Below are 17,352 nucleotides of genomic sequence, written 5' to 3'. Positions count from 1 at the left end.
TTATTTATATTAAGGGACCACCCCTTAAGAACTGCACACATTTGATGATTAGACATGGGAGGGGAGCATAACAAGTTCCATGATTTGTGAAACAATGACTACCAGAGGCGAATTTACCATGCATTTTCGTTCACTTTGTGCATGTAAATCCCAGAGTAGATTTATTTTAGGCTAACATTACTTTGCATTCGGGTTATTGTTGTTGTCAATGCATTATGGGAGGAATATATTTTAAGTCTCACACCTTTGCTCTACATGTTCCTATTTTGATGTTTTTGTGTCAGATGTGTTCATTATTTGATTTGTGTAATGTTACCTCATCTATCGGAATCAGAATATTATTTTAGCATAGTGAAGCCAAATATTAACCCTTGTCTGTTCATGTTTGCTTTCACCAACTAGAACCGGGAATATAAGTGATCAAATACCCAAATTGAACTCAGGACACAAACACTGCTTCACCCCTTAAACAAAGTGTGTGATCCTGGGAAAATAATACAATATCGCTGTACATTTTCTGTCAAAAGTTGGAGTCCCTAGAAATAATTCCGTTTGCACTGTATGAGCCTCAGTTTTGAATTATTAAAGTGCAACACAGACAAAGCTTGCAAATATGGCCCAACGATATTGAACATTTTATCATTGTTGCAACATCTCCACTCTACAGAGCATAGTTTTTTTTTAAACATGCGGATTGTCCTGAGCATCCTGCTTAAACGTCCTGCCGCTGCTTGTTGAGAGGGGTTGTCAACACTTTAAAACTGATAAGAAAATTGTAATCGATGATTGACGCGATTGGTTCGAGTTATACTTTCAACTGAAGGTAAAACGATTGACACAATAAATTACTTGAATGCAATGAATACGTTGAGGCAGTGGAAAGTTAGTAGGGTTTGCTTTATATAATAAGCAGATCCATATGATAATGGAATCTAATTCTTTTTTGTAGTACTCGTGTCTTCTTTCTGTGTCTGAGCATTACTTTTAAGTACCTTAATTACACGTTCATAATATCAGCTTTTGCCATATTACAATGTTGTTATAATGCTGGTGAGGTCTGGTGGTGCAGGGATTGCATTTTGGGGTGCTTTCTCGTGTTCCTATATGGGCACTATACTATCTAGAAACTGTCGAAAGACAACACACAAACATTAAAGCTGGAACGTCCATTTCTGCAGTCCTTGGCAAATCACATGCTTCTCAACTTTGTTAGCATCATCTGTATGCAATGAACGTTCTCACATGTGAGATATTTTGCTATGAGAAAAATGGAGCAAAATGGACTTGCATATTTTTCCACTGCTTACTACCTATGGATTCGAACAAGCTGGAACTGCCCTTAACATAAGTGTATCCACATTACTTAAGTATGTACAAACATACTGCACAAAAGAAAACACTTGGTTTCATTGGCTTAGATAGGTTTAAACGGAAGAGGCTGCTCAGCACGTGTGGGTAAACGAAGGAAAAGTGAGCATAATGGGTGGCCGAGCTGCCCAGTGCTACATCAATCACCCTGTTCAGAGGCCACATCATGAAAGTGTGAATGAAGGCAGCATTGCTGTTCCTCCTCCTGCCTCTCCTTAGGCGAAGAGTTGTCTACTGGCCACTCTGGCCTTAAAGTAGCAAGCATCACTCTCCCTGCACTTGCACGTTCTGAATGCTCACAAGGCCTAGTAGGACCACCCCTTTCCTTTAATCAGTCTACTCTGCTTGCCTGTGTTCCAATCTTCCCTCCCCTTTGCCCTGTGGGTGCTTTGAAACACAATTCCTTGATGTATAAGCGCCTTACAAATGCACAGTAAATAAATAAATAAATACAATACACAATTGCTCGTTTTCCACACCATGCTTGAGCCGTCCATTTTAACACTCTGGTACTATACTATCTGGATCCACACATGGACTTCATGCTTAATATCATTGTGCACAGGTTTTAGGCAAATCACCCTGTGATCAAATAACTTGTAGCCACTAATGGTCTATAAACACGTGTGAAACAGTTAAAACAGGCACTGGCAAGACACTGTTCTGGCTTTTGTAAAGTCCTTTGTTAGACAATGATCGTTGGCCATCGGTTGGCATCATATGCCACAGTATTATCATTAATTGTTTTGACACTCACCTATTGGGGCTGGAATGCCTACCAGATAGGACCTTCTGCGATGGCTGTTCCATGGGCCTGTCATACAGTAAGCACACACTGATTTATAAACCCCTTTTCAATGGGAGTGTGCCATTGTAAAACGCTTTTGCAAAAATCCCACATAATTCCTTAACCCATGGAGAGGGAATTGACGTTGGGTAAAACTTGCACATCTGCATTATTTTAAGTTCACAAGGCTTTTTCACATTATTTTATGTTCTTTTTAAATAAGAAGTCTCGTTTTGAGTGGTAGCCTCACAATAAAACAGTAGGGGCCTCACAATAAAACAGTAGGGGCCTCATTACGACTTTGGAGGTAGCCATGCCCTTAATAAGTGCATGGCTACCTTAATAAGGGCATGGCTGCCTCCAAAATGAGGTCCGGGTTCCCTGAATGGGGAAATACCGGGCCATTCCGAGTATGGAGGGCCCGGTATTTCCTCCTTCTCGGAACCCGGGCCCGGTCCTTCCCCATTCCCATTCGAGCCCTCATAGGGCTCAATGGTAATGGGGAGGGAGCTAACAACGGGCCCATTATGAATGGGCCCGTTGTTAGCTCCCTGGTCCCCTCGCGGTACCCGCTATGGATGTCTGGAAAAACCAGATGTCCACAGCGGGTCCCGCGAGGGGACCTCGTAATAGTGCGGAGTAGGTTTAACGGCGCCGGCACCATTACCAGCGCCGTTAAACCCATTCCGCACTTCTTGTAATGAGGCCCTATGTGACTATATATTTCTGTAAAGATATATTTCAAAGACCAGCGAGAAATAGCATCTTATTTTTATTCTTGTTATTAACACCAACTTGATGGCATAACCTGGGTCTTCATATAAGGCGAGTGGAATAAACATAAAACAGGATACTTGGGAGGATAGCTCAAGAGCAACCAGCTCCATGGAGCGGCACAGGTGTGATTCCCGGGTCCGTGCTTAGAAACCTCTGGGTATTAAGCGCGTTACAATCATGGGCGTAATTTTAGGGGGGGGCAGGGGTGTTTGTCCCCCCCAACTTTCATGGCACCATTTTGTCCCCATTCATTTGGCTGGGGCACCTTTTCTTCAGATGTCATGCCCCCCCCCAACATTTTCAGCAAAGTTACTCCACTGGTTACAATTAAACAATTACAATTACAAAAAGTACCCTCATACATATTTTCATGACAGCGTGCTGTGCTGATTTCATTTGGAAATGTGGGGCAGCGTGGATTGAGTACATAACTGATTTACAGAATAAAAGCATTGGTCTAATAAGAAACGAGTAACTTGAACACAGACAGCAATTCACACTGTCAGAATATCCAGTGTCCAGGAGAGAAGGCATGTGTGGTCGTGCGAGAAAGCGATTGTATGCTCCATCTTTCTTTATTGTGTCTGCCGCAGAATACACCTTTAATAATGTATAGAATAACAGACTTTCGGGGGGATGAACACGTCTTTCACGTTGACACACCACTGCAGAGTGCATGACAGATTGATTCCCTAAGCACATTGCAATGTATAAAGAGTCACCGGCTCCAAGTCACCTCCAACCCCCACAGGAACCAATAGTTACCTATTAGTCTGCCCTTGTTGCAGAATTTTCCAGCTGAAAGACTGCAGCTTCTGAACCCTGTTCTGCACAATTACCCTTCAGCAAAGAGAGGAAGACGGATTCACTGGAGGCGATGGATGCAGAGAATCTGAAAGGGTGGGAGGGGGCTGTGCCTTGCTCCTCTTGGGGATTGCATGTTCAAGCGGTGCAGGTGCGTATACTGGATTAGGGGGATGGGATGAGGGAGGGCTCTCCATCCAACTTCTTTATTCTTTGCTAATATTAATCTGATTAGAATGAGCCAATGCTAAAATTCATCGAAGACTAAGTGGGAATTTTGAAGGCTGTGAGACATTTTACCTCATTTCCTAACTACGGTTTAATGGTAGAAAAAGAAAATGTCCTGGTTCAGAAGTTAAAGGGTCTTCATCAGCTGAACTGTGACATTCTCATTGATTTCAGGCCTGGGTGGTGTGTTCCTTGATCAAATGCCATGCCCTTTCTCTACATGTGTAAATATATGTGCTCAGCAAGGCAACTGAAACTCACAATATCGAAACATTTTCTTCAATTTGGTGGATCAGTATTCTCCTGAAACTCACAATATCGAAACATTTTCTTCAATTTGGTGGATCAGTATTCTCCTGCATCTCGGCAAAATGTTGGAGGTCACTCCCCAAGTAAATAAGAACAACAGAAGGACACCTAACATTGAGAACATTACTAAAAACATGGCTCCTTTACTCGCCAAGCTAAATATGAAGTACATTTGAAGAGAAACAGCCAAACATAACACAAGGAGAGACACCACAAACCAAAAACAACCACAATCGAACAAACCGTAACTGGGCTGCCCCAATGAAATAACACATATAACTGCTAACCACCATACAATGATAGGAAACCTGCAAAAGCCAACATAACCCAAGCACAAATACCACTCCATTCAGGCCCCGGTGTGTGCTTCCTGGGCCCTGGAGACCCCAAGCCCCTTGAGGTGAGGAGAAATGTTTGGAGAACCGCCATGCTCCGAAGTGGTTGAGGGTGAGTTTGCAGGAAAATTGCACATTTTTAGTACTGTTGATGATATGATAGTTTATTTATATGATATGATAGTTTATTTATATAGCGCCTATACACAATGGGTTTCAAAGTGCTTTAAGGCAAGGGAGGGAACAAGGGAAAATACAATGACATTCTTACAGGCCATGAACAGTAAGGACGTGAAATTAACTATCGTAATCGGCCTGAAGACATTTCAGATAATGGAAGAGCTAAGACATAGATACGGAAGGGAGGGGGAGAGTGGGAAGGAAATGGAAACAGTCAGGCGACTACTGTATTAGGCCTGATGACATTTCTGGTAGAGCCGGAGAAAAACAAAAGGTAAGGGCGAGAGGTGCAGAAAGAGAGGGGAGGAACAAAACAAGTGACTATCATATTAGGCCTGACAACATTTCAAATAGTGCTCGAAGAGGTGTGGGGGGCAACAAGTAGGTGGAGGGGGGAGGAGACAGGTGAAGTTGCTATCATACTAGGTCCAGGGACAATTCTGATAGAGTAAGTGCGTAGAAGAAAGTAAGGGGAGTTGATAGGAAAAGGGAGAAAGGGAGAGGTGATTCTCTGAATGCTTGAAGGTCACTTGTCTAACTATGCGCTATGACGTGGGTGATTCTCTGAATGCTTGAAGGTCACTTGTCTAACTATGGGCAATGATGTGGGTGATTCTCTGAATGCTTGAAGGTCACTTGTCTAACTATGCGCTATGATGTGGGTGATTCTCTGAATGCTTGAAGGTCACTTGTCTAACTATGGGCAATGATGTGGGTGATTCTCTGAATGCCTGAAGATCACTTGTCTAACTATGCGCTATGATGTGGGTGATTCTCTGAATGCTTGAAGGTCACTTGTCTAACTATGGGCAATGATGTGGGTGATTCTCTGAATGCCTGAAGGTCACTTGTCTAACTATGGGCAATGATGTGGGTGATTCTCTGAATGCCTGAAGGTCACTTGTCTAACTATGGGCAATGATGTGGGTGATTCTCTGAATGCCTGAAGATCACTTGTCTAACTATGCGCTATGATGTGGGTGATTCTCTGAATGCTTGAAGGTCACTTGTCTAACTATGGGCAATGATGTGGGTGATTCTCTGAATGCCTGAAGGTCACTTGTCTAACTATGCGCTATGATGTGGGTGATTCTCTGAATGCTTGAAGGTCACTTGTCTAACTATGGGCAATGATGTGGGTGATTCTCTGAATGCCTGAAGGTTGGAGGCACACAATAAAGGGTCCAGGAATGGCAAAAAGGCTTTCACCAAAGTTGTTTCAGATCCTTATGATAGAAATGGGTTTCTGGTTTTCAGGGAGTGTTCTCCCCAATATAACACATTTCCCATAATTTGTTTCTTTTCACCACTAGAAAAACAGCGCTGCCATTATTTCAATTGACCTTTCTGTCAGTGAAAAGCGTTAGGTGAAATGATATGACAATTTGATGGAACCCTGTCACATGGTCAGCCCTAAAGTAGGTCTTAAAAAATGAATACACCAGATTTAAATTTTCATGAGTGATACTAAGGTATTAACACCCGAATAGAGAAATAGAAGTCCTGTTAGGCAGGCGGCGCCCCACCATCTCCGATTAGAGTAAGAGGGACTATAAGCAACCAGGTGAGACAGCCTTATCTCACATTCCTTTCCATCTGCAAGCTTTTAGCCTGAGTGTGCAATTAAAGAAGCAATCCAAACAGTCCTGCCACTGTTCCTAAAAGAAGAAGGAAACAAGGAACTTCGAGGCAACCTCCCTTTTGTAAATATGGGGTCATTGTGGAATTTTAAGGCAATTAAATGTCTCAAAAAGGATACAAAATGTTGACTAAATAGTGTGCTCTAAATGCTGTAGCCCAAACCCGCCGACATCATTGTGACCATTGTACCATATTTGGTGAAACAGCAGTATCACTGCGTTTACTGCAGCTTTGTTGCTGAGGGGTGGGGGGACTGCAAGTAGGGTACAATTAAAACATGATTTTAAGAGTAGTAGGGGTAGTGGGGTGGGGTGGTGTGGGGTGTGGGTAGGGGAGACTTGTCCCTTTAAACAAAAAAGGGCCATACAAATGGCTGAGAAACGTCTGCTGCAACAAGCTGGGCCTGTTCTTGCTGGGACATGCCAACACTAGTGGATCTGTATGGCCTCACCCATTTCCATGTTCTTTATTTTCAACCCGAGTGAGCATGCACGTGATCTTTCAAGGACCCTGTTACCTACCCAGCAAATAGAATCACCCAGTCATGTTTTAAAACTGACCAAACTATATGTACATAATGCAATTAATTTTTCAAGGCAGTCACTCCACGGAAATCAAAGAACCAACTGAAAGATAGTCATGATAGGAGGAAACTAACGACTGAATATACAGGCTGACCTAGACAGATGCGCTAGGATGCCTCATCAACAGCACCCGACCCTGAACCATTCAAAGCCTCAACCAACCAGGGTCACATTAGACAACAAGAGAATAGATAGTACCAACTCAGTTCCACACACAAAGAAAAGGTTCAGACACATCTATCACTCCATGGTAGGAGATGGTAGGCACTCCATACACTACTCAGTATGATAAAGCTAGAACAGCGCAGCACCACCACAGCGAGACGGCCCATAAGGAACCAGCAACAACCCCACCCACAGGCATACAGCTCAAAAGGAACCAGAAGTACCTGACGTCAAACCTGGAATCAGGATACAGATCACACTAACCCAACCCTCGACTTTCTGCATACTTAACCCACACAACAGTCACACAACCATTTCTCTCCCAGCAATCCGCACACACTTTACCACACCACAGCAAAAACACATAAACAGCACCTACAGCACACAAGGTCTTGCCCGATCCGATACTTGCACCAAAGTCCAGCACTCAGTGTATACCGAGCTGAAGCTGCCAGCAACACACCACTTCTACCACTCTCCTACTCCCCTCCTCCCGACTAACCCTACCTGCCCTCCTTTCTGTTTACAGATCCGCCAGAGCGCCTGGGGACCAATTGGTGATGGTGAACTATATAAGTACCTTAACATAACATGGTCTCCAACATGCTCACTGTGGATGTTTTAATTTCCGGTAGATCGACAGGCCTCGAACCAATAAACTACAAAAGATAATGGCCTTTAAAAATCAAGACTATTACAATAGCAATATCTTGCTGTGGTTACCACAGTAGTTCATGTGTGAACCCAAATGATCTGTTGTTTGACTGTTTTGCAATCCATCTGCAGGAAATAGATCTACTGCTTGGTTTTAGCTTTGCTAATGAATACACATAAGGACATAAAGTTCCCTGGTTCACCGGGCTGCACGTTTGTCAGCAATAGCAGAGTCTCTGAATGACACAGGTGACAATTAGTCTGGCTTAGTGGCATGGCGAATAGCCATGTATATCCTCTCTGAAATGACTGCAGTAATTCCAAAGGCCAGATATATTGTCTCTATTCTCCATTTTTGAGAAATGGTGCTATAACCCTGGCTGAGTTATGCTGCATACACATCTGTACCATCCATGAATGCAGTTCACCAGTCAGATGTGAGCTATGCACACCGAGGACAGAGGCACGTGGGGCACAGAATGCAAAGTCATGTTTACGTTTCAGTAAATTGTTCTGTGAGGATAAACAATGCACATTAAACATTGGGTGATTGGAAGAGAGGACTTACAATATAGAAAAACCATGATTTAATGCAAAGGTGCAAGCATTTCAAATAAAGGTTAAGCTTGAGTGGTGAACCAATAACCTTGCAACTACCAAGCTATATATATATATATATATAGGCGTGATTGGTTATGACATCTAAATCCTTTCATTCAAATATAGTAAGTGTATAAATGCCAAGGGCGGTGGTTATCAAACACCTAATAACCGTCCATTTTGTAAGAATGCATAGGGTGTGCAGCCATTCGGAACTGAATATTATTGTCCAGAATGTTGTATGATAATTGTGTAAACATTATACATACAAGCATCATCCTTTGATTATACATGTGTGATTATATACAGAACATAAGTTCATAAAGAAAGCCAAGACTTGACATGTGTGCACCTGCTTGTGTTTCTCCTTAAAGAAGGCTTTATCAAGGCTAAATAATTAATTGAACAATTAACATTTGGCATCCCAGTGCAGCCATTCCATTTGCACACATTACAGGATTTATTTGTTAGTATCCAGCCTGCAATTGGAGCCCGCCATCGGTCCTGATAAAACCTGCTCACCTTCCGGATTCCTCATGTCTTATCAGCCCTCTGTGGCCTCCAGTCCCACCCTTGTCTTGTTCGGAGGCGTGTGTTGTCATATGCGAGGCCGGGGCTCGTGATTGCTTCAGTGTCTGGCCTATACCACTTGAGCACCAGCACTTCCTTTTGCCGGAGACGCACCGTGGTGTGTCACTTATTCTGCCTGGCAGCAGCTGCAAGGACCGAGCACCCTCCTTTGTGTTTCCTTTTTTAGTAAACATTTAGCAAATGTGATGGGTGGGAATTGTGATTATACCCCTTTGGGCTCACTCTACAGTCTGGAGTCTGCGTGCTACCCTTCTCCCCCCAATAATGCCTTAATTTTAATTGGGCTGTAACCTCTAAATTGCCACCATCACCATATTATGTTCCTGGGGAGTGGTGTGGCATTGTCAAATCTTTAAAAAAAGGCCTGGAAAGTGGCCAATGGGGGGAATGTGATTCACACGGGAGGAAGTGGCACACTGAACGCCTCGCCACCCTTTATCATTCTCCATGTCGCCCAGCTGCACCTGACAGACATGGACCGGACACCCATTAAATCCCTGGCCCGCGCCCCAGCTGCTTGCATGAAAACCAAGGTCACACTTTGCATACGACACCCGGGTCATTGGCCTCCGCCAGCTGCCGTGCCGCAGCCTCGCTGGGCCGCATCACGCTAACTTGTCTCAGCCTCACCTCTGCCCCCTGGGCTGCCTCATTTCTTTGGTGCCCTACAGACAAAGACAGTGCCCCCCAAAACGTTGCTACATGCTTACTGGCAAACTGAGCTGGTTTTGGAACCAGGATATAGCTCAGATGGAGTTACATTCTGGTTCAAAAGTCTATGCTTTTCTTTTTGAAAGCGTGGGATGGGGGAACTGCCTGCAGAGGTTGCAGGAAACTGGCTGGTTCAGCAAAAACAAAGAGGTGATGGCTGGAAGTTTTAGACTTAATCTTAACCACTGGCAATGCTCTGGGCAACCTTCCAGACCACCGTTCTTCGCCTGCCAAGCCATTACAGAAGGGAAAGACCATATGCAAATCAGGCTTGGCTCCACCCCAAAAGGGGCAGTCCAGCCCGAACTGCTAGGCCACATCCCTTCTGCACGAGACCACAAGCATCCCCAAACATGTTTCGCCCTTGTTGGGGCTCATCAGTGAGGAGTAGCTTGGGTCTCTAGGCCCAGCAGGCACGGGACCCACGTCTGGGCATACCCGTCCCACTCGGGGTGACATAGCAAAAACAAAGAGGTGATGGCTGGAAGTTTTAGACTTAATCTTAACCACTGGCAATGCTCTGGGCAACCTTCCAGACCACCGTTCTTCGCCTGCCAAGCCATTACAGAAGGGAAAGACCATATGCAAATCAGGCTTGGCTCCACCCCAAAAGGGGCAGTCCAGCCCGAACTGCTAGGCCACATCCCTTCTGCACGAGACCACAAGCATCCCCAAACATGTTTCGCCCTTGTTGGGGCTCATCAGTGAGGAGTAGCTTGGGTCTCTAGGCCCAGCAGGCACGGGACCCACGTCTGGGCATACCCGTCCCACTCGGGGTGACATAGCAAAAACAAAGAGGTGATGGCTGGAAGTTTTAGACTTAATCTTAACCACTGGCAATGCTCTGGGCAACCTTCCAGACCACCGTTCTTCGCCTGCCAAGCCATTACAGAAGGGAAAGACCATATGCAAATCAGGCTTGGCTCCACCCCAAAAGGGGCAGTCCAGCCCGAACTGCTAGGCCACATCCCTTCTGCACGAGACCACAAGCATCCCCAAACATGTTTCGCCCTTGTTGGGGCTCATCAGTGAGGAGTAGCTTGGGTCTCTAGGCCCAGCAGGCACGGGACCCACGTCTGGGCATACCCGTCCCACTCGGGGTGACATAGCAAAAACAAAGAGGTGATGGCTGGAAGTTTTAGACTTAATCTTAACCACTGGCAATGCTCTGGGCAACCTTCCAGACCACCGTTCTTCGCCTGCCAAGCCATTACAGAAGGGAAAGACCATATGCAAATCAGGCTTGGCTCCACCCCAAAAGGGGCAGTCCAGCCCGAACTGCTAGGCCACATCCCTTCTGCACGAGACCACAAGCATCCCCAAACATGTTTCGCCCTTGTTGGGGCTCATCAGTGAGGAGTAGCTTGGGTCTCTAGGCCCAGCAGGCACGGGACCCACGTCTGGGCATACCCGTCCCACTCGGGGTGACATAGCAAAAACAAAGAGGTGATGGCTGGAAGTTTTAGACTTAATCTTAACCACTGGCAATGCTCTGGGCAACCTTCCAGACCACCGTTCTTCGCCTGCCAAGCCATTACAGAAGGGAAAGACCATATGCAAATCAGGCTTGGCTCCACCCCAAAAGGGGCAGTCCAGCCCGAACTGCTAGGCCACATCCCTTCTGCACGAGACCACAAGCATCCCCAAACATGTTTCGCCCTTGTTGGGGCTCATCAGTGAGGAGTAGCTTGGGTCTCTAGGCCCAGCAGGCACGGGACCCACGTCTGGGCATACCCGTCCCACTCGGGGTGACATAGCAAAAACAAAGAGGTGATGGCTGGAAGTTTTAGACTTAATCTTAACCACTGGCAATACTCTGGGTTCACCAGCGCGTACATAGCATTTTTCATCAGGAGTATAATAACTTTATAGACCCCACCCATGGGCCGTGCATGGAGTTATGGCACCGTAAACCTTGATAAATGCCAATTGCTATACACAGGCCTTTAACTCGGTCTTCGGGGCACATAACTCTTGGTGCAGCCTGCAGACGAGGTCTATAACGTTTAGTTAGAACATTGGAATATTGGCACTTACATTGTAGATGATACAGCAGCTGAGGACAATAATTGCTCTTCTGTCCCAACATTGCAATGTTTCTCCTTTTTCTCTCCTAGTTTTATCAGAGCATTCCACTTAAGCAGTACTCCCTTCCTCGAGCCATTGCCAAGTGGTAGAGTCCCTTGGTCCTCGTTAAATGCTCAATATCACCTGGTAATGACCTTCAGAATGCAGCATTATAGCCAAAAAATTGGCTTCCATCTAGTTCCAAAACCACAACTTCATTACACATGAATCACATGCATTACCACATAAACAAGGGACCTATTGAACATGGATGAACTAGGTTGTGATATGTAGTTAGCATGCCATATGTGTCAGTACAGCCATTATTGTAACTCACACAGCAGAATGCTATATGACTCTTTTAGTTTTTAGATTTACTTCTATGTCACAATGTGGCATGGCTTGTCACAAGGCAGTGGCCATTCACTGTGCTTCCTATGTACAATGTGAAAGGTTAGTGCACGTGGATGTGACTAAATGACTTCTGCCTGCAGGAGTACAAGGAGGAGTAGAGGCTAAAACACCCACTCAGCCTTCACACTTCTACAAACCAAGAGCCAATCAAATCACCAAGGTGAAACAGGCACAGTCCAGAGATATACTTCCTTCTCCTTTTGTGGTAACGTGGGCCGAGGGAAAGCTATACCCTTAAGAGGGGTTATGTTGTGGTTCAGTAGCAACCCAAACAGTGAAGTATAACAGTCCAAAAATAAAGGAATGTCCAATCAAGGTGCTATACAAATATATACATTTTAATTAAACACACCAAGCAAATACAACTAACTAGAAAAATACTACAAACACCCCCGCGGGGAAGGAACACAGCATAAGCAAGGATAGTAGATGCAGCACCCTGGGTAATTAATCAAGTGTGAAAGTATAGCAAAAGCAACAATGGTCTTAAACATGTATATGTATGATTCAAAGTGACCTAACCAGTCTCTAGGGCCCAAAAATGGATCAAGCAGGCAGTTAACAGTCAATAGTACCTTCTTTGCAGTTCTTGGTGGGTCAGCAGTGTAGAACTAGAATTCTTGGTGCTGTGCGAGGATCAGCAGAGAGCTAAAGGCAGCAACAGAGAGTCCTGCTGGTTCAAATGTGCTGAACAGTTCTTGAAACATGCTCCAAGCTGATCAAACTTGAAAAACACTGGGACCCTGGCTGTTTTGACTCTCAGAATGCTGTGAGTCCCAATCCAGGGGCTCAGGATAAGATGAGTCCTTTTTGCATGCTCTCAAACATGGGGGAAGCTGGCGCACAGCTGCAGGGGTCCTTAAAGAGCACTGTGGATGGCGGAGATGCAGTCTTGCTCCAGCAGCAGGTCACTTATTAGAGTTGGTGTGAGTCCCACTCTAGGGACTTAGGGACACAATGGGTCCTTGTTGGCCAGCTGCCAAACATGGAGGAGGCTGGCACACAATTGCAGGGGTCCTTAAACACAGTGAGGCCTTGGGTACTACTTTGGTTGGCATAGAGTCAGGTCCTGTTCCAGCAGCATATCACCCCCAATGGTCCCTGGGATGGTTAGGGGACCGAGGTGGTCTCTGCCTTGGAAAACCTGCCTTCAACTCACAACTGGAGGAGTGCAGGGTTCAGTGAAATCTTCTCAGCTGATGATCCAAAGATGCTTCAAGATGATTCAAAGATAATTCAGATACGTGTTTGAAGACCCCTTCTTTTTATATGTCCCCCAGGTGATTACACTATGGCTAGCCTGCTTTAGGGGGCCCCTCCCTGCTCTTGAAATGATTGGACTTTGCCCTTATGATGTCACACCCAAAGTGCTTTGCTCCAGAGGAAGTGGAGGAGACAGGAACGAAAAAGAGATGCAGAGAGAATCAAAACGACAGGACCCTCCAAACACTGTGCAGATTCCTTTCTTTCTTATCCTAACTCTGCCCCCCCACCCCCCTCAATAGGATCAAAGTCCTTTAGAAATGCAGGCCACTGGTATGAGGCCTGGCTCTCTATGAAAGGAGTGTTACTCTTAGTGTCTGTCCCCAGGACAGCGTCCTGTGGAGTGGCTTTCCTGGGGGAAAGGGTATTGCCTGCTTTTTACAACGGAAGAGAGAGAAGCAATCTCTGAAGGCTAGCCCTGTCAGAGGACAGGGGTGGGCTTGTAAGGGAGGAATACATATAATCCCTCCACAGCTGAACTGGGCCCCACAGCTGTCAAATGTGCAAAATCAATTCAATGTGACTGTGATAACTTTTGAAGATGCTGGCCACCATACCCTAACTCAGGTATGGCTTATATGTACAGTTTTATGTTCCACCAGGACAACATCTTCAGGGTTATGTAGATTCTGGGAGAGGGGTGCATATTTTAAATGCAGCCCCTGCACTACAGAGACTTGGGAATCACTGCAGCTGTCACGGGGGCACCTTTCTCCTCGGAACCTGCTCTGTGCCACTGGTAGAGCAGGCACTGCAAATCAGCAGGGCACAGGTACACACTATGCCTTGGGCATGGAGCCTATGAAAGGAGGGTCTGATTATCAGATTTCCCTTTCAGAGATGGATTTACCCACATCATTTTATTATTTAATAGACTTTCTTTTTAAAAACAGGGCTTTCACACGCATGCCAGATGGGAATTCTTCACATTGGACATCTGAGGTCAATCACTAACAGCTTGAGGAGAATCCATGATTCAGTGAATGCATTAATGTAAGTACATAACATGTACAGTTATGATCCCTAGAGTCATTGCCATCGAATACACATGGGCTCAAATCAATTATGCAAACACAGTGTTCTCGGACTTCACATTTACTTAATATCAAACCGATTGCATATCATCTGCCCACCATCTTCTGCCTGTTTTTCTGGAAACTACCACAATGGCACAATAAGATGACGAGAAACTCACCACCGTTACGTTGCACAATAGCTTTTGTCTCTATTCCATGAAGGGTACATTTCTCTAGTCCCATACACCCCAGACTTTCATGTATGCTAAGGCACTCTGGCCAGTGATATCTGGGACTAGATTACAGAAACGTTGCACCGGTGCATGTGCAAAGTTGTATGGTATTAGCACTAGGGCAAAGTTTGCCCAATTTTTTAAAACACTGGGACATATTAGAAAACTATTGCACCATGACAAGTGCAATTTGGCATGGTAGAGGCACCAGGGCAAACATTGTCCCAGTGCAAGAAAGATACATTTTCACTGCATTATTGCAACAGGGCAACGTTTGCCCTAGTGCTAATACGGAATGGTATTAGCACTAGTGCAAACTTTGCCGTGGTGAAAAAACGCATCCAAAATTTATCTTTCTTGCACTGAGGCAATTTTTGCTCAGGTGCTTATACAATGCCAAGGTGCAGTTGTCATGGTGCAATCGTTTTTTAATATGGTCTAGTGTTTTTAAAAATAGGGAAAACTTTGCCCTAGTGCTAATACCGTGCAACTTTGCACTTGCACCGGTGCAAAGTTTCTGTAATCTGGCACCTGGTGTCACCCCCCCCCCCCCAGGTGTACTGTGGGTAATGTGAGAACAGCTCAACTGAAGATCAGACATGATACATATTTATTTTATTTTTATTTCATATTTATTTATTTATTTATAAAGCGCAGCCAGGCCCAGAGGCATACGGGCGCGCAAGTTAGATCTGGTTACTGTTACATTTGAGTGCAATAAAAGGGTTACATTACAGTTACAGATAAGTACATACTTAGTATTACAGATACATACAAGCATAGTCTATGATAAATACATTAATTACAGAATGTGTCGTCAACCGTCAGTCGTTCTGGGATCTGGAAGGTTAGGCTATTATAGAGTCCATGTTGTGAAGCCAACGCTTTGTGTTGCGTTTGAATAGGTTACATGAAGGTTCTGACCTAAGGAGCTCAGGTAGTGTGTTCCTTAGTTTAGAGTCTTGTACCGGGAAGCTAGCTCCACCCAAGTTATAATAGAAATTGCTGTTAGATGCCTTGGTGCAAGGCACATCACATTTACTTTTAAAGGCAACACTTCTACATAATATCTTCATTTAATCCATGTTTCTTTTTTTCTGAGGAGCTTATTTGCCACTCAATAATAGAAGCAAACATGTCATCCTCTAAATATCAACTTAGCATTGCCATGACCAATACTTTTCCAATGCGTGTCTATTTGTGAGTGTGTATAAAAACGTGCAGAAAAATAAGACACAAACTAACATGCATATATGCCAACATGCCACATTCCATTTGGGAGATGTTAGTCATGTCCCGGTATTACCTTTGCATTATGGGACTTGAAGGCTTTGATTGAAATGAGGAAATCAAAGAGGATTGGACAATCATCTCCTGAAAGGAATGGGGCGTGTTGGCATGTGTGAACATGTTTGCAAGATAGGCTACAATCGCCCTTGTTAATTACATTTCATTTGTATTAAACACCACCTGTAAATGGTGGTTCAAATGTGCTGAACAGTTCTTGAAAAATGCTCCAAACAGTTCAATGGTGAAAAACACTGGGATCCTGGCTATCTTGACTGTGAGTCCCAATCCAGGGTCTCAGGATAAGATGAGTCCTTTTCTCGTCATCTCAAACAGTTGTGAGGGAAGCTGGCGCAGTTGTGACCACCCCTTCTATAGTTGACTCCTACATGGTAGAAATGATCTGAAAATGCTGTGCCATTTGATTACCCACTTTCTTGGCGCAGCCTCCATTCTGACTTCAATCTTATTTTACACAATACGGCTGGTTGCTCAGGAGTGATCTATGTTGGCTCTGTCTCAAAATGCTTTCCATTCAGTGATGTTTTTTAAAATTATGTTTTCAATTTAAACCAGTATCGTTTTTGATAACTTTTATAATAAAAGAAAAGTGTGTGCTTATTTTATAATATACTTCTTTCCTTGTTGCACAAACATACATTGAAAGGTTTAGCTCATTCCTGACTACACAATCAGACAAAGCGCTACCAGAAAAGAGATTAATAATTCTATACATAGAGCCCATAATTAACCTCACTTAACAAAATATACCCTAACTAGGTTTTGCCATATGATTATATGAACCCATGTCACTTCACCATCCGCACGTTCTTATGTTATCTTATTGTTTTGCCTCTGGCAAAATAAAAGATCTGTCTTTTTCTTTCCATATTGGCCAGACTTAGGGTTGGCGTTCTCCTCATTCTGATATGTTTGCCTTTGCCTCCTTCCCTACTGTCTGGTAGTTGATTTCACTTTGGCTCTCAGAAAGCTAAAAATGGAACTGTGAAATAGTATATTTTTTGCACTGTGTGTGGCATTAAACTTTGACTTGGGCCTAGCTCTCTAGATCAGTGACAGTTGCCTAACGACCTGGTTCATGGAACATTTAGAACAGTGCAAAGTGACTTTGTACTGTTGCAAAGTGACTTTGCACTGCCAACAACCTTCCTGATTCACAGAGCGGTGTAAAGTCTATTTTTGCAGAGCAATATGGCTTTGCACCGCTCTGTGAATCAGGGCATTTGTTAGCAGTGCAACACACTTTGCACCGGGCTAAAGGTTCCATGTATCAGGTCCTACGTTTTTAATTGTCTCCGCTCCACAGAGAGAGTTTGC

The 17,352-nt window shown here is 44.4% G+C and overlaps 1 protein-coding gene across 5 annotated transcripts in view; it reads left to right on the top strand.

The window, feature by feature from the left end:
• Positions 1–17,352, top strand: part of LOC138473193 (VPS10 domain-containing receptor SorCS1-like) — a 3,088,785-nt gene that overhangs the window by 73,200 nt on the left and 2,998,233 nt on the right. The gene's annotated exons all lie outside the window — the stretch shown is intronic.

The sequence above is a fragment of the Ambystoma mexicanum genome, chromosome 8 (genome assembly GCF_040938575.1).
Source record: "Ambystoma mexicanum isolate Mex_15411 chromosome 8, UKY_AmexF1_1, whole genome shotgun sequence".
In the NCBI taxonomy this organism is placed as follows: domain Eukaryota; kingdom Metazoa; phylum Chordata; class Amphibia; order Caudata; family Ambystomatidae; genus Ambystoma; species Ambystoma mexicanum.
This window is presented reverse-complemented; position numbering and strand designations above follow the sequence as displayed.